Genomic DNA, 17966 nt, shown 5'->3' on the forward strand with positions numbered 1-17966 from the left:
TGCCTTAGCTGATGTGAAACCCAAGCTGTGTGGGAGCCTGCGAGCGTGTGTGGCTGTGCTCACACGTGTGTGCGGCGAGCCGCCCATGTCCTGCACCCTGGCCGGGGCCGTGCCGGGGGGGGGCATGCGGGTGCGGGTGCATGTGTGCCTTTCCCCAGGGGGGCTGTTTCGGTCTGCAGAGTGCGGTCGTGTTTATTTAATATCTGACGTCCCTTCTGTCTTCAGCGCTGACATTAATTGCCAGACAATGAGCAATGGAGCCCAGATGTTCCCCGGCGGTGGCCTCCCTTCCTTCGCCAGCACTATGCGGGTGATAAAAAATCCAAGGGGGAGTCGTGTTTGGGCCGCTGTTGCTGCAGGGCCGTTAGCGGGAGTGCACAGGGGGCTTGCGGGTCAGCTCCCACAGCTGGGGATGCCCACGCACGGGCAGCTCCCGCCCCAGCCCCTCTGTGCTGGGAGATGGGCACGGGCACCGCAGGCGTCGGGGAGCAGGGGCCGTGCAAAGCGTTGGAGGCAAAACCCACCGGCAGACAGGCTGATCTCCGGGACCTCCCCAAGCGCCTGCCTGCCCGGACTGCGGCAAAAGGCTTTCGCAGGCTGCGCCGGGCTGCTGCGCTGCTGGCATGCTTGCTCGCCAACCAGAGATTAACACTGCAGCCTGTCATTTCATAAATATCCTTACTCGCAAAACCAGAGGCCGTTTTACAACCAGACGTGGCCTTATTGGAGTGCCGCTGGGGCCCCTATGCATCCAGCCAAGCACCCGTGCCATGGCTCTACGGCTGCATGGGGGCTCTGGGTGTCCCTGGGATTTGTCCTTGAGAGGTGGGGCAGGATCAGTGAAATACTGCTGATGGGTTTGCGAGGGCTGAAATGGTTGGGCTGGGCAGAGGAAGGCAGCATTCCACCTCTGTCCTCTGCCGTCGGTAGGACTCGCCACCGAGGAAGATGGTTGGGTGGTTTGTGGGGAGGCAGCCCAATTTCTTGCTCTGCCAGGGCCTTAGTATGCAGCCACTGCTAATCATTACCCATTATTCTTTAATTAGGAATGAATTATTAGAACAAATGGCACTGGAGACTAATGCATGGGATGGTGTTATTTTTAGAAATGATGTCTGTTACGGTGGCATCACTTCCTAAAGGGACGCGTGTGACAGGGAGTGTAACCAGCAAACCGGCCTGACCAGCAAATAACCCTTTGCACGGTTTCCATATTGCCTTCTTAAACAGGAAGGGAACATGATACAAACGCTATGCGAATTATGATCTGAAAAGTTTTCCTGGCAGGTTGTCACACGAGTTGTTAGTGTCATTCTTTGACATGCACATTCAAAGCCTTTCTGTACCACTGGTTTAACCCTCTCACCCCCCACCCCCCCCCCCCCCCCCCCGTGAGGGCTGCCAGGCAGAGCTTTTCTTCCCCACTTCTCACGTCAGCCCTTTTCTCAGGTACCCCTGAGAGGTGATTTCACACTAGTGCTTGAGCTGCGGCTCCCCAGCTGCTGAATTTTGGGTGCAGCTCGAGGGGTTGGTGAGCCGGGGCAGGCAGGGAGGCATCATGCCCGCTGCAGCTGCCCCCTCGCCCCAGGGCTGCCAGGCTGGGAAGCGGCTGAATAACCCCTCGGGCGCACCACCTCCTCTCCCCCGGAGCGCTGGGGCATCCTCACCCCAAAAAAGCATCCCTGGCTGAGGCGGGGAGCGCGCAGGGGCCCGCTGGACCCGGCGGGGCTGCGCCTGCGGGCGGGGGTCCCTGCCCGCGCGTGTGCTCATCTCCTTCTGGGCTGCCTCGGCCGCAGCTTTGCGCGGAGCCCAGCTGCGCTCTGGCCAGGGAACATCCGCTGTGGAAACCTGGGAGGAGCTGACAATCCCCAAAGATTGGCTGCACACCCGGCCAAGCAAGAGCTGCTGGCTCCCGGCCTAATTTGTTGCAAATGTGCTTCCATGTGGTTCCAATCTGGAGCCCCCGCTCCCCCCCCCCCCCCCCCCCGTGCTGCCCCCCGGGGCTCGGCAGGGGCCGGGAGCAGCCGAGCGGGACAGAGCCAGGAGCAGCCCCGATGCCGGCCTGGGCAGGCGACAGCCGCCCGGCTCCCCGACCCCGAGATGAATCCCCTGGCCAGTCCTCTCCTGGGGGGCACAGGGAACCTCCGCCCCCTGCAAGGGGTGAGACCGGCTCACAGCAAATTCCCGCTGGGGACACGATGCCCGGAAAGGTTCCTGCTGGCCTGCACCCCGTGGAGGGGCTAACATCACTCCTTTGGCGCTCAGCCCGGCCCCAGGCATCATCTTCCCATCGGGGTTTGATTTTCATCTGCCACTGGGTGATTTGTGGGGGCAGCACTGGGCTGGCAGCCAGGAGCGGCCAGCATCCTTATTTAGCCTTCGCTTTGCTCTCCCCAGCTGTCGGCCGGGGCTGCGGCCGCCTCCTCCCCATCCTCGGGCACAGGTGGGCTCCCGGGGCACGGCACCCTCTCTGCCCTCCCTGCCAGCTCCTGCCAGGTTGGCAGGGTTTGGGGCAGGAGAGAGAAAGGCTGGGTCCTGCTCACAGCCATCTGTGCGTGGAGGCCTGCCGGGGCTGCCGGCAGTGCTGCGTCGCTGCCCCTGTGCCGTCCTGCCCGCGAGGCTCTGCTGTGCTGTGCTGTGCCCATCGGCCCCCCAGCAGTGCCGGTGACACGGCGTCACCCCCAGCACGCTGGCTCCAGCAGAGATGTCCTCGGGCAGCACGGGGCTCCTGAGCCCGCCTGTCCCTGCATTTCCTTGCAGGACTTGAAGCATCTGCCCCAGAAGCAGGGCAGCTCTCGGCACCCCAGGACCAGCACTGTTGGGGACTCAGGACCAGCGAGCTCCCTGCCTACACCCTGGTGCACAGTCCCAGCACCAGCAGTTCCAGGCAGGTCTTCCTCTTGTCCCGTGCACGCACCTGGGTTTAACGTCTCAAACTAGTGCAAACACCATATATTCATTTCAGGTCTTCCACCTGAGGGTCTTTCCCCATCTTTTGGGGTCCTTACCTATGTCCTGCAATGCCCCTTTGGTGCCACCAAGCAACTTCAAGCTCAATTAAAATGAGTCCAGACTCAAACACCCTCTTGCTGGCCAGCTCATGCATTTGGAAGGAGATTGCATTAAAGCCTCAAACTAATCAATAAAAAATTGCCCCATTAAGCAAGGTTGCAGTCCCTCTGCTCTCCCGTGTTTATAGCTGGATTAAAAATGCCTGGCACAAGGTTAACCCTCAGAGCATTGAAATAAAATGGCATAGAATGAGTTCAGTTCTCCTCAGGTTTCAGGAGAAGCCGGGTGAACCATGCGGGGGAGCGAGCGGGGCCACGGCCGGCACCTGCAATAACATCTTTGGTGTCACTGCAGAAGCGGAAAAGGAAATGAGCAGCCAAGGAGCCGGGAGCAGCACGGCGGTGGCCGGCTGGGCTGGGCTGGGCTTGCCGCCCCGCCACCCCTCACCGAATCCAGAGCCCCCCTGCGGGCAGTGCTGAGCTGCCAGCATCCCGGGGTGGCTGCACGGCGGCTGTGGGTGGCATCGTCCCCTGGGTAGCCTGCAGTGCCCGTAGCACTGCGAAGAGTAGTGACCTGGACGTGGAGCTGCCGTGGTGGAGATGGGGAGATGGGGTCCCTCCGTCACCCTTTGTCTCCAGCCATTGGGGTGGGTCCGGGTGCTGAGAAGGGAGAAATCTCCCTGGCAAGTGCTTTTGGATCCTGGGGAATAAGCGGCTCGGCTGCGATGCAGAAGCAGCAATGACGGCTGGGGAGGCTGTGGGAGGACACACCCGCCGGCATCGCCCCACAAAGGGCTTTGCCACATGCCGCCACTGCAGGGAGGTGCAGGGATGAGCTTGGCCAGACCCTGCAGAGCACTGGCTGCACGGGAAGCCCCTGACCCCAAGAGACTGGGCTCCCTCCCTCCATAAAAAGCCAAGCTAACCCCTTCGGGGGGGTCAGGGCTGCTGTCAGCCTTGTAGGAGCAGTGTCGGGGTCTGCGTTGGGGCGGTGGGGTGAGAGCTGTTGCCTGGACACCCTGTGAGGTGTGCAGCCCTCGCTGTGCCAGAGCCCTGCCGCCCCAGTGCAGCCAGGCGTTGTGCTTGGCCTTTTAAGATCAGAAAGGTTTTTGAACTGACGTTAGCTCTGGTACGTGGAGGAGAGCGTACAGCAGGGTAATTAAAGTGTAAGAGCGAGGCTGGGTTCGCCTTTAATGGCTTGCAGCTGCAAATATTTTTATGTCTTCTTGAGCCCACTTGTAAGCTGTCTGGCTGTATTTCTCATCCTGGCCAATTAGATTCCCATGTGTGCTGCAGGAGTGAAAATATAGAAAGTGAATAATCCTCCAATTCTGCTCCTCGCTGCAGAGGCCTTTGAACCTCTGGCTGCCGTGGCTGCCTTCCACCCCAGCCCCATTGCAGCCCCGGCCAGCCCCCTCTGCGCCTGCCCTGGCTCCCCTCTTTGCAACTGAACTTCACCTCTAGCAAATCTGCCTGGGCATCACTGCGATTCATCTTCAAGCCTTTCTGATCAAAGCTGGGGGCTTCCCCCCCGCTCCCCCCTTTTGCTGAGTTTTACAGCCATTTTCCTTTTTGGATGCTGGTTTTCTGCCAAAAGTTCCACTCTAAAATCAAAAGGGGCAGTCCATTAATACGAGGCAGCTGTAACAAGTACACTATTGTGTTGTCTCTTCCAAGGTACCCGGGATTTTTAATAAACTGTGGGGCGTGGGGAGCTGGTTGCCTCCAAGAAAGGGGAGGCAAAAGAGGGGAGGAGGGAGCTGGCAGAAACCACGGTGCCATAAAACGCAGCCCGGTGGCGCGGGGCCCTCGGCACGCTCGGCACTGCGTGGCGGTGGGAGCGGTGCAGGAGGCACTCGGCAGCCTCCCGGCTCCCTTCCAGCTCCAGGATCAGGTATCGGTCGGGAAACGCTGCTCGCTTTGATCCCTGTGGGCTGACAAGGCTTTTTGCCAGGACCCACGCGGTGAAAACAGGCTCGCCGCCCCGGCTGCCCTGCACTGGGCTGCCCGCGGCTGCCGGGGCGGCTCGCTCCAGGGACGGGAGCTACAAGTCCTGGGGGAAAGCAGGGGAGCCAGGCAGGGTGGGGAGCACAGAAACTGCTTGGGCTGAAAAGGGGTCCCTGTGCTCCCCGTGCATGTGGGACACGCAGGGTGGATGGTCACAGTGCCTTTACTACTCGCAGCCACCCTGGTGCAGGGAGGGGAGCTCAGCCCCCTCAGGGACCCCCTGCCTGTGGGACTGGGGCTGCCTTGTCTCTGTGCCTCGGTGCCGGCTCTCCAGCCCCACGGTGCCGGCAGCCTCGCCGCCCCACTTGGCACAGCTCTGCCCCGGCCTTGGCTGTCGGGCTACAACCTGTCAGCACCGCTTGCCCGGGAAATGCCAGGCACATGGCTGGGCTTGGCGGTGGCAGCTGACCCTGCGGCATCTGCAGCCCATGCCATTTCCCAGCCCCGGGGGGCTGCGTCCCTGCCAGGGCAGCCCCCTCCCAGCCACGTGCTCCTCTGCCCGGGCTGGGGGATGGCCTGCCGGCACGGCTCACTGCAAGGGGCTCATGGGACACTCTGCTGGGGTCAAGGGCCCCCGTGCACCAACTGGAAAGCTGGTAGGGAGCTCCAGTAAGTGCAATGGGGTGTAAACCTGAAACAGCTGTGGCCGTCAAGAGCCCAGACCCCGGTCCCCATTTGGGTTTGGGTCTCTCTGGGAAATGTCTGTGTTATTTCCAATTCAGGCTCAGCCCCGCTGTGGAAGGTCCCTGAGACCTTCTCTGTCTCATTCCCCATGAGGGACATCAGCCAGGACCCAGGAGGGCTGTGTGCGAACCGCCTTGTCCAGTCAGGAGCCGTGCGTGATGCCCCTCGAGACCCCCATCACCCGTGGCCAAGCCGCTGGAGCCAGGCAGGCAGAGCAAACCCCAGCCGGAGCTGCCACACCGGCCAATTCGGTAGAGCACTCCTCGCTGCAAATCCCCACAGCTCCTGCCCTCCGCTCCCACGGGGACCGGGCAGCACCCTACGGCGGGGTGAGCTGAGGGCAGGGAGGCAGGTCCCCGCGCTGGGGTTTGGGAGCAGTGGGGCGGAGGGGCCGACCCCACGGGCTTGCCATTGCAAGTCAAGGTGAGGACGGGCTGGGAGCAGATGGGACCTGCTCTGCTCGTGAAAGAGTGTTTCTGCTATTTATGCTAAGCGGTGGGAATGCTTCTCAAGCATTTCGGATAGCTCTGTAATGAGGCCGGCCTAAATATGCCAGCATTGTTTGTGCCGGACAATTAAAAACTCCCCCTTGCCACATTAACGGTGTCTCTGGTGGCGGAAGGGCCCGGGAAGGCGCGGGCGAGGGCAGCCCACAAAGCCCGCCTTTTGTTTCGTGCTCCTTTGAACCCTCTCAAAGCCCCCGTTTCAAGGGGTGGCTTTTGTTTTCTTTTCAGCAGGCCTGAACCCAGAGCCGCCTGTTGTTTAGCAACACAGAAATGTGACCTTAATTGACTCTGCTCTCGGGTGCACTGTGTAAATCACTTCTGGCACCCAGGGGGAGTGCATGAAGTGCCCCCCCTCATCCCCGGCCCTGGTACGCCAGGGGAGCATCCTTCCTCCGGACACTCCTGGTCCCCGGCGTAGGGGGACCCTGGCTCTGCACATCCCAGCTGGCAGGGGAGCGGAATGGGAAGCGGGGCTGGGAATACTCCTGTCCCCGTGGCAGAGGGTTTCCCATTTCCACGGGGGAGCGGGGAAAACTCTTTCCCTCTGCTCTTTAAACCCCTTTTGCAGCCGGTGCCTCCTGCTTGTGTTTACAGTCCAGCTGGGCTGGTAAGCCTCTTCACCTGCCTTCCCCAGGACTCACTGGGTTAAAGTTTATTGCAAGATGAATTAATTGATGATGATGAAAATGATTAAGTGATGAAAAGGTAACAACTCCTCCTGCGAATGTCTGACATGCACTTAGCCAGACGACTTATTTGTAGGATACCAGGGGGCTGATACATTAACAGATATAATTTGCGGTCTCCCGAGGAGAGGTTAAGGGCTGGGAGCACGGCTCCCTGGGAGCTGCCCCGTCTCTCCACCTCGCCTGCCCCGGCTGTAATCAAGCGATCATCTCAGCCCGCGCCTTGCCGGCCCCCTCGCTCCATTCAATGGGGGAAAATTTGCAGACAAATTCCTGCCAGCGGGACGTTGGAGCTCTCCTGCGTGGCGGGATAAAGATACCTGTCACCTCCGCCCGGCCCTGCCGCCGGCTCACGCTGGGAGTGCCGTTCAAGGAGCACCATGCTGATACCCTTATTTGATTACGCCTCTTCATGCCTTCCTCTGTGCGGGAAGAGCTATTCAGCATGGGCTCCGTGGCGCTCCCAGCACGGGCTGGCCCCGCTGCTGGCCTTTTGTTAGCCCCGTTGGCAGCACGCCGGGCGTCAGGGCTGCACTGGGGGCCCTGCGCCACCCCCCCCAAGCCAGGGCTTTTCCCGATGCTTTGCAACAGGGCCCTGGCCAGGCTGTTGATTTTTAACCAGCAAACTGTAAAACCGAGGGGAAGAATAGGATTTAAATAGAAACATGAATGGTTTCGTGAGAGAAGCGCTCTGTTCCTACTTCAGCTTCACCACGCTTTTGGCACGATGAAGATGCAGCTGCCTGGTACCTGTTAGCTGTGTCCAGCAGGAGATCCCAGAGGCACATTACTGGGATCAGCCCCCGGTGCTGCCAGGTGATCCAGCTCCCCTGTGGCCTCGGGAGCTTTTGGTCGGGTTTGTGAGCTTGCAGAGAGGGGATCAATTTTCCCTCTGCTCAGAAGCTCGAACCTCAGCAGCTGGAGATCCCTCTGGCACAAAGAGTTTTCGGCTGCAATCTCACCATAAATGCCATTTTGCAGATTCCCTGGCCAGAGCCACCTGCCCCATGCCATGCTACCCCCTGCTCCCGGACAATGCCACCTGTACCCTGCCTTGTCCCAAGCACCAGCAGTGGCCACCTCGCCTGCCGAGGTGTGCCCTCTGCAGCCGAAGCATTTAATGGGTCACCCCACGCTGCCCCAGCCCCACAGCCCCTCTGCCATCTCCAAAAGTTTCTTGTACCTTCCATTAAGGTAAAATACGCTGCTCCAGGTGATGCTGGGGTGGGAGACCCCAGCCAGCCCTGCAGCAGCCCTGGGAAGGCAGCCTGGGTTCCTGCTTCTCATTCTGGAGTTAATCACTCGGACTGCTGGAAATGTGGAGCGATTGGCCCTTGTTTTGCTTTTCCCTGCTAGATTAAAGAGCTCTTAAGTACCTGGCTTGTTATTTCTGCCAAGGTACTTACGCACCAAGGTCCTTGTGACTGTAATCAAGCCGCCCCTTGATCTTCTTCCTGATAAACTAAGTAGGCTGAGTGTCCTGTCTGCCTCCATCGGAAATGTCCTCAGCTCTTGTCGAGCTCTCCCGGGGTTTCTCTGCAGACTCTCCAGCTTGGGGCACAGCCTGCTTCGGCAACGTGCGCGGCCTCAAGTGTGCCAGGACTGGATCTGCTGGTGCAAAGTCACTCCCCTGTCCCAGCTCCTCCGAAACAGCCCTTATGTCTTGCAAAGCCAGTGGTGGCAGGGACAGGGTGGCTGCACGAACCTCCAGGCTCTCCCTGCCTGCACAGCTGCAAATCCCCGCCCCTGTTAAGCCCGCAGGCTTTGGGCACCTGCCCCTTCCCCCCACCAAAGTTTGCTCCGAGCATCAACCACCCTCAAATCTCCCTCCAGCAAGTTCTGCTCCGCTGGGCAGGAGCAAGGCTCTGGGGAGCTGTGCAGCAACGAGTGTGGTTGGGGCAGAGCATTTCTGGAAGGGAGGTGACTGTCCGAGCAGCCAGGGAGGGACCCGTGAAGACCAGCCCTTACCTGGGTGTCATGTCCATCTTCTGATGCCCAAGCCCAGCTCCAGGTTCTCAGAGAGCCCCAATGGGCTCCAGCGCCAATTGCTGCCAGTTTCTCCACCTTAGCAGCTGATGGCCTACACATGGCTGGCCGGAGAGCGGTGATCTGGGTGGCCACAGCACAGCAAGGAAGACATCTGGGTCCTTGGATGCAAGGTGTCACCTGCAGAAGCCCAGTCCCTTGAGTCAGAGCCACAATGCAAGTAGCGCCTGCGGTATTTGCTGGCTCCAAAGTCGCTTTGGAGAGAAGAGAGAAGTGCCAGATGGGCCGAATCACCACTGTGTTTGTAAAGATAAAATGACACTCCGGTACTTAATTAAAGCAATCGTTGATATTTTACTTTTGACCAAAATACCCCCATATTGCAGGTGTTTTGCAGATTGGGGCTAGCTCTTCTTAACAAGTGCTTCCCGCCCTGCAGGGAGCATCCCCCCGTCCCCGGTGCCGGGCCGGCCCTGCTGCCCTGTGCACGCTCACCCACCCAGGCCGCAAAGTGGCATTTGCTGGACTCAGGTCACTGCCCTCCAGCAAAGGGGCTCTCGGCCGAGCCCCAGCAGCATGTCCTGCCACCGGCACCTCCTGAAAGGGACCTTCCGCCGCAGCCCCGGCCCATTGTCCGGGGGGATAATTGGAGGGAGAAGTGAAACGGGGCTGTAATGAATTCTGCTGCTATTCAGCGGGGCCGAGAGGCAGAAAGCTCGCTGCTCCTGCCAAAGTGCTGAGGCTGCTACTTCCATTCTGCGGCCGGAGGGGAGGTCTCTGGAGGGCAGCTCGCTATTGAGGAGGCTCCGGGGTTGAAACAACACCCGGCGTCTGAAGTTATGCTCTTTCTGCGCGAATATGCTCCGATGTGGCTGTGCACAGGGTCCTTCCCTGCAGGCTTGGCAGGGCTGTAGCCAAGCTGCTGGTGCTCCCTGGCTTGCACAGCGCAGGGCTGCGGCTGCGCGATGCGTCGGGGTGTCCCCGCGCCCGTCACTGTGCTGTGCTGACACCAGCCTCAGCCCTGCTGCCCTTTTGCCCAGGCTGCCCTCGGGGGCTCTGCCTGGCCGAATCCTCATTCCCTCCTCCCCCAGGGTCCCGTGCAAAGCTCCCTCGGCCACAGTGACCCCCCTCAGGCCCCAGACCGATGCCTGACCCACCCCCAGCACCCAGCAGCACAAGGGCAGCTCCCCCAGTCCCCTGCCAGGGGCTGCTTCCTCCCCCTCCCCATGTTTTTTGGGGTGATGGAGCAGACCTGGAGGGGGGACCCAGCCCGGGGACGGATGGAAAATCTGTGCTGCTCTTTCCAGGCGTCCCAAGGCTGCGAAGGGCCGGACGGCGAAGCGTCTGTGTGGTCCCTCCCGCGCGCAGGCAGAGCCCCGTGGCGGGCAGCTCCTCTCCCACGCGCTCCTGCCGGTAGCTGGCCGTCTCCAGACATCTTGCATCGTTCTGCTCAGCTCTGCTGCAGCTGCTGCCGAGCTCCTGCTGGGGTCTCGCACGCGGGGTGGGGTTCCCCCACTCTCAAAAGCCTGCGGACCCTCCCGGCAGCATCCGGCTGGAGGCAGGGACACTGCCAGGAGCGGTCCCCTGGGATGCTGGGCTGGCTCAGCCACACGTAGCCTGGGTCCGTGGTGCCTCGGGCCCCGGGGGGAAGCTTTCTGCCAATTTGCCGGAGCTGCACAGGGATCGGTGCCAGAAGAAGAGCTGGCAGCCTGCGCGGGGGCTGGCCTCCCACACGCGAAGCCCGGAGGGGGTGCGGGGGTGCCCAGCTGCCTCCCCGGCGCAGGCAGGCATGCGGGGGCAGCGAGCTGGCGTTACAGGGCAGTCCCCAGGGATGCTGGCGTTGCTCCTGCCCTGAGGCGCACGGGTCTTACTTTACATCCAGGCACTCTTTAAGCAAATGCTAAGTAAATCCCTTCCCCTGCTTGCCCGTCAGGATGACACGGTTTCAAACCTTCAAGGGGATTTAGGGCCTTTGTCTCTGGCCCGGCAAACCGGGCGGGCACGCAATCAGCAAACCACTGGCAATTACAGCCATCACAATTTTCTGCTTCAGTGCCATAAACAAGCGGGCAGGGGAGCCCAGAGCACAGCACCCTGAAGAGCAAGGGAAGACAAACAGGACTTTGTCCCAAGGTTTAGAGCAGGCTGCAGGCATCCCCAGGGCTAAATGCTGTTCTTCCCAGCACATGGTGCTCTCGTAACACCTTGGCTCAGCGGAGCTTAGCAAGCTGTCACAAGCCCAAGGAGAGCCCTCCTGACCTCCCCGGGAAACGACTCTAGTGAGCAATAAACTGGCTCCTGTTTACTTGGGGGGGGGGGGTGTCTCAGCGGGCTTTAACACAGGAGGGACAACTCTGAGCTGTGAAATGACACCGGAGCCATCGCTGGAGCAGCCCACAGCCGCCAGCAAGTACATGGAGCCAGCTGGGGTCTGAGCCTCCCTCATGAAAGACGGGGGCCACGGACATCCCGTCCCATCAGATCTTTTCCTGTCCTCTTACCCATGGGTGATGGTTAACCAGCCCCATCTGCAGCGTGCTTCACCAGACAGGCAAACAGTGGGCGATAAAGGAGCCCTCGCCCCGTGCAAGGTCTGCCGCGGGGGCGAAGGCTGGAGGGGGGAGCGGTGGCTGTGCCGTGGGCTGCCCCGGCATGGGAGGAGCTCCCTGAGAGGTGCCTTGTGACCCTCATGCTCGCCGTGACGCTGGCTGAGCAAGCACAATGCAGCTCGTGGCTGTGCCCCTCTCCCCTTTGCCTGTTTGCCTGCTCCCATCCCACCGCTCTCGTCCGTTTGTCCAGCAGCGGGTGGCCATGGTGGTCCAGCTCCTCATCCCTTTGGGGAGATGTGATCCTGCTCACCCGGTGCCCAGCACCAGACCCGCTCTCAAACCTCCAGGGAGGGCTGACCCAAACAGGCAGCGCCACAGGCAGGGGGCTGCCCACAGCCTCTGCCTGCAGCCTGCCCACACACAGCTGAGCCCAGCAGGGAAGGCAGCGAGCGCCAGCGCCGTCTGCGAGCACAAACAGCTGCTTGGAGCCCGCTCAGAAACACCAGCCCAAGCTGTCCAGCTGCCAGCCCCTCTGTTTCAGAGCACAATGAAAGCCGAAGGATGGCTGAAAATAAGCCACCCCGTGGGAAGGGAAGTGCAGAGCTCTGTGCTGCAGGACAAGCCAGCACTGACCCCACGGCGAGGACCAACACTTGGCTGCAGGGAGAAAGGAAGCATCCGACAGGCCCACCGGTGTCCTCGCTGTGAGACCCTTGTGCAGCTGCTGACCAGCCAGAGCCCTCCCAGATGCAGAGCTGGGGATGAGGGCTCCAATTTACCTGTCCATTCACCATACGTTGGACTGGCTCGGTTGGTAACACTGCCTACTGGAAGGGTTTGTCCCGATGCATCATCATCCCAAAGCTCCCCCATCCCCTTCTAGGCTCATCATCTCCTCCAGCATGCACCACGATGCAGCCCTGAAGGATGTCCTCGTCTCTCCTCCGTAGCCAGGAAGGGCTCCGGTATTGCTCTGCATTTACATGTTGCAGTCAAACCCCTGAGTGCAATGGCCCATTTGCTCTCCCCCACCATAAACCAGATTCATTTCACTGCTGGGACAAAGGCAGGTTGTCTTCCAGGTTCAGAGATGAGCCTGTTGCTGATGGAGCCAGGAATGGGGCTCAGCCCGATACTGGAGCTGCAAACAAAGCCAAATGTTTCCCAAGCCCGGCAGGATCAGCCTGTGTTGGTCCTACTTTACACTGGTTGTTAGCCTTAGTGAGGATGCTGCTGGGCTGTGATGGGCTCCAGCCTAGAACTGTCTCCCCTGTTTGGCAGGTGCCCTATGCGTGTCAGCACTGCCAAAAGAGATGGGGATTTATCTGTGCCTGGGCTGCAGCAGGGCTGTGGGAGCGAGAGCCAGGCAAGATATGTAACTGTGAGGTTCAGCATGTGTCTCTACATCCTGCTCCCTCTCTTGGTACAAACACTGTCCAGATTTCCAACGTCAGAGGGAGAGACACCAGCCAGATTGTTTTATGGTTTCAAGAACTCATAATGTTTTCCAGAAAACAGAGCTGCAGCCCATCTTCTGCAGCAGGAAGAGCCGTGGCAGCCTCCAGTCATTGCTGACAGCCCTCTGACCTCCTCGGCAGCCAAAAAAAGCCAACAAAACACAGGGAACCCTTGGAAAGGCTCTTGCGAGGCACCCCGGTGCGCCCACATCCAGGGTGGCATGTGCCATCCCAGTCCCCAAGGACCCAAAGGAGAGAGCAGCCTCCTCCTGGTGCTGCCTCGGCAGACGTCTCCCTTGCAGGGCGAGCACGTTCGCTGGCAGTCCCGGTGCTGGCGCGGCTGGGCAGTGCGATGGGAGCCAACAGCCCGGGGATGGCGTGGGACCCCGTTTGGGGGGAAGGACCCAGCGGAGGCCCCGCTCCGGGGGCTATTTTAGGGATGACTTTTGGTGAGGTGTTAAGCAGCAGCAAGCTGGATTGGAGGCAGGCTGTGTTTCCTCAGGGGTCTGGGAGGACATAAAGGGAGACGTGGCTTTGCAGGGAGTTACAGGGTGACCCAGTCCTGGCTCCCAGTCCCGCAGTGAGGCTGAGTCCCAGCCTCCGTTCTAGCAGAGCTGCCTGAGCCATGCTGGTGTGCTGGCAGGCTAATTACAGCAGGTCTGCTTTTAATTAAGCGGGATGCTGCTTTTGTACAGCTGAACCCCTCAGGAGTTTGGGTACGGAGCCTTCGCCCCTGCGGCCAGGCTCCCACTGCTTGCCCCTGTGCGGTGGGTGGCAGGTGAAGGGAGCCAGCGCCAGGGGCTTTGGGAGCACGTGCCAGGCAGTGCATCCCACCCACGCAGGACGCCAGCTGTGTCCCCAAGGTGACAGGGCACGGTGCAGGCCAGTGCCATGCCCTGCCACCGGTGTTTGCTCTCCTCGGGCCTGAAGGCAAAGCCCAGGGATCTTATCGTGCTGGGCCGATAAGAGTTAATGCCCCAGCAGTTGTGCTGAGCTGGCTTTATTGGCAATAAACCCCGGCTGGAAACAGCTTCCTAATCATTACAGATTGCAGGTAGCCCTACCTCCACGGCTGTCCTTCAGCAACAGCAGCTCTGCCCTGCCCTGCGCTGCTGATCCCCGTGGCAAACACACCAGGGGCAGCCCTCCTCCGGCCCTGCACCCCTCCAGTGCCACGCAGCCCCTGTGCCACCCTCGCTGTGGTGCTGGCACGAAGGACACTTGCCCCCAGCCTGCTCCCTGTGCTCCCCATGGGTGCTGGCCCAGGGCTGAGCCACAGCTGTGCACAACAAGAGAGGACCACAGCCTGCATGGGTCAAATCACTGTCCTCGGACACTTGCAAGGCACTGTGGCAGGGAGCTGGTACCCCTGGGGCATGGCTCTGCCAGGGGCACAGCTCTGCTGGGGCAGGGGACATCGGAAATCGCTCCTGCTGCAGAGGCTGGGAAGGGGAGAAGTTTGTCCCAGCTCAGCTAGGAAAGCCATCCCCAGCACCAGCTGATGGCGTGGCCACGAATGTTTAACGAACAGGAGTGGAGTCATTTGTCTGGGCTGACCCCCCCAGGAAGTCTGCGCTCCGCAAAACAAACTGGGCTTTTGTTTGACTTAAGTAAAACACGTCACCCCTGTAAATCACAGGTCCCGTTCCCTACCCTGCCCCAGGGGCAGCAGCAGAGCAAAGGCAGGCGCTGGCCTCGAGGTGCTGGTGCAAGCCCGAGTCACAGGCTGCCCAGGGTCTGGGCAGGATCTGGCCCCACCGTCAGGCAGCGTACCCTGGCCGGGAGCCTCGGGGCTGGAGCGTCCCAGTCCCCGCAGCGAGCGGCCAGCCGCCGCCACCTGCTCGCACGTGCTGGTCCTGGGGGTCTCTTGCCCTGGCACCCCCAGACCGCCCGCCTCGCTCCCCCCAGATCCCAGCCCGGTTGCCAGGCTGCTTTTTCACCATCCCCATGCTCCCCGCAGGCTGGATGCCTGGATCCCAGCCCAAGGTCGGCCGGTGGCCGCGGGCCCTTGGCACGAGCGAGGACGATGGTTCGGGACAGCCGGCCGGGGGGCCACGCCGCCGCGGGGCCGGGTCTCGTCCGAGGCGTGCGGGCGGCGTGCGGCGGCGGGCTGCCGGCGTTCGGCCTCGCCGCCTGCCAGCGGGGGCCGGAGCGGGCTCGTGTGCCGGCGGCAGCGGCGGCGCGCTCCCTCCCGCGCTCCCCACGCCGCCTGGCAGCCCGCCACCGCGCCGGGGGTTCGCTCCTTTCTCACGACCTCTCAGGTTCCTGAGCTCATCTGGGAGCTATTCATTTCCTGCCAGAAAACAGCCTTGCCTGCTAAAAAAACCACCTTGGCCGCAGAGCGGCCCAGGGCTTGGTACGAGGGCTCTCCCGGCTTAAATCATAAAGCTCCGGCTGTCTGGCTGGAATCAAAGGCAGGGCGGGCGCAGGGCGGGGGGGCGCGGGGGCCCATGCCATATGGTAGCACTTAAGAGCCAAGGAGGAAGCGAGGAGGGGTTTTTGCGCCGCTCGCGAGGAGTGTGGGAAAAGTTAATTGACTTTAATGACAGGTTTCCCAGGACGGCAGCAGCGGCCGATGGAAGGGAGCTGCAGGGATGCAAGGGGCAGCCGAGGATGTAATCCCCGCGGTGGTGGTGGGGCATGGCTGGGTGCTGGGGGAGGCAGGCAAAACCCCCTGCCCGCAGACCCCGGTGCAGGTGCACTGCAGGCAGGGATGGAGCACTGCTCCCTCCAGCTTGGTGCTCTCCGGGCTGCAAATGCATGCACCGCATTGTGGCATGACTGCTTACAAGCCCAAGAGCGATAATCTGAGAGGGACAGACCCGGCTGCAGCCCTCCCCGGGGCCCTCTCGGCTGGCAGGCAGGGCTCACCAGGGTGTCCAGGGAAGCCAACAGGAGCTGCATCCCATCCGGCAGCACCGAGTCCAGTCCCTTTTCCTACCTGTCCTGCACAGCCCTGTGCAGGGTCACAGCCAAACAAGAGGACACCATGCAGCAGCTCAGCCCTGTCCCCTCCCTGGCACTCCCCATCCCTCCCTTACCCTTGCCTGCTCACCCCACGGCACCAGTTTGAAGGCACTCGCGGCACCTGAAGAGCAACTCCTGCACATAATGATCCATGGACCCACAGCCTGCATTTGTCATCCCAATTTGTCACAGGCTCAGTGAATTGGCATCAAGAGCACGGCTCCTGGGAATTGCTCTGATCCCCTCAAAGCTCACAAACTCAAGCAGCTCTCTCATGTCAACAGGCTGTGGGACAGAGTAAACACAGAAAGCTTTGGAAAAACCAGTCCAAGCATGGCATATCTGCTTTATACTAGGCTATTTAAACTCCATTAGCAAATAGGTTTGTCTTGTCTTTCACTCCTGGATCTGCTATGTGTTCTCCATTACCCTACAGCAGAGCCTTTTTTTTCTAATGCACTTTCCAAACCAACTGCTTCAGCAGAAAAGGAAGACTCTGCTAAGCTGGAACAGCCTCAGCTCTTACAGGTGATGCGTTACTAGTCTGCATCAGCTCCATGCAGGCCATCCAGCAGCAGGAGTTGGTCTGATGAGATTGACAGACAGACAGGTCCTGCAAGCGCTTCTCTGAACAGAAGGTAGGCTCAGTCCTGCCCTTGGTACCTCCAGTACAGCAAGGTGACAGTATGGCTGGTGTAAGGGAAGGCAGGCTCAGCCCATACGGCTACATACCTGCCTAGGGACAGCAAATCCAATATTCCCAAGCCTGGCACACAAAACCTGGCTCCAAGATGCCACTGCAAGGGTGGCAATGCAGGCAGGCCAGCAAGGCACTGGGAGACACAGAAGGGGAAGCTCTTTCGCATCACCCAGGGAGATCAGCCCCTGCAGCCCCTTTTAAAAGAGAGCTGCCACTGGCCCCAACCTCATCAGTACACCCTGCAGAGAGAGATCCTGGACACTCCCCCCCTCCAAAATCCATCCCAAGAACTATTTTCAGATCAGGAGGATGTGTTTGTATACAGGCAGAAGGGGGCAAAAGCTGGGGAGGGATTCAAACCCCAGCAGGTTTAATCTGTCTGGTCTTGCACTCTCCCCAGCTTTCATTTCCCCAGCACCTGGATACAGTCAAGCACCTGGCTGATCCGGACAAAATCCAACAAGCTTTTGCAGCAGGATTTGGAAGGAATCCCCAGTGGATCCTAGCACATTTTAAAGCTGTCCGCTCTGAGTTAGGACTTGTTAAGAAGGGCGACGCAAGCTGTAACCTGAGGCTGCTGCTCACCTCTACCTAGGGCTTGCATCTTGCCTGGAAATGGGGCATCCCCAAGTCAAAGGGGTCAGCTGCTGCTCAGCTACAGAGATAGTCCGCACAGCCCCGCATCACTCCCCCGGACACATGTTTTCCATATAATAGCAAAGGAAATGCCCAACTCTATCAAAAACACATGCAGAGCATTAATCATCAAGCAGAGCCTGGCTGGTGCTCAGGGCCAGGAACAGTTCTGTGCTTTTAAGTCCAGGTGGAGGTGGTGCCCAGTGCCTGCTGCTGTCTGTCAGCCAGGAGACAGGAGCACTCGTGTCAGGCTTGTCCTGCAGAGAGACGCTGTTTTTGTAACACGAGAAGCTGGCAGGCACCGCTCTCTAAATCAACTGACTGAAGTCATTCGCAATTTACACCACGGCCTGGGAGCGGGCCCCTCCGGGTCCAGGGCAGGAGGCTCACCCGGGCAGCCTAGACTGGGAGCCGGGCTGTCAGGCTCTGTGCCGAATCTGTCTTGCTTTACCTGGGCTACTCCACTCCGTCAGCCTGAGGAGCCAGGAACAGAGCAGAGGAGCCTCCCTCAACACGTCCACCAGCTCTGCAAACATAAGCTCTTTTTAACAAGTCTGATCAGTCAAGCTGCTCCCAAGGAAGCAGTAATTATATCTGCCCCGGGGCAGGGAGAGGGGCCAGGTGATTTCACAAGAAGAGAGAGGGGACAAAGGGTCTGAGTGACAGCTCCAGCCTGGAAAGCAGGACAAGGCAGCCCTGGAGCAGCACGATCCACAGGCAGTCGGGGGCAAGCCAGGAGCTGGGCTCCCTCCTATGCACACATGCTAGCACTCCAAC

General features: G+C 60.3%; 1 long non-coding RNA gene across 2 annotated transcripts; it reads right to left on the reverse strand.

Moving 5' to 3' along the window:
* Positions 1–1079: 1079 nt before the first annotated feature.
* LOC128149486 (uncharacterized) lies at positions 1080–10745 on the reverse strand. Of its 2 annotated transcripts, none has more exons than XR_008237649.1 (3): positions 10133–10745; positions 8863–9176; positions 1080–4301 (listed from the first exon to the last, which is right to left on the reverse strand). It is a non-coding gene; the product is annotated as an uncharacterized LOC128149486 (long non-coding RNA). The 2 variants fall into 2 exon arrangements; XR_008237650.1 differs by having other exon boundaries at positions 1080–8624.
* Positions 10746–17966: the final 7221 nt, after the last annotated feature.

The sequence above is a fragment of the Harpia harpyja genome, chromosome 12 (assembly GCF_026419915.1).
Source record: "Harpia harpyja isolate bHarHar1 chromosome 12, bHarHar1 primary haplotype, whole genome shotgun sequence".
NCBI classification, from domain to species: domain Eukaryota; kingdom Metazoa; phylum Chordata; class Aves; order Accipitriformes; family Accipitridae; genus Harpia; species Harpia harpyja.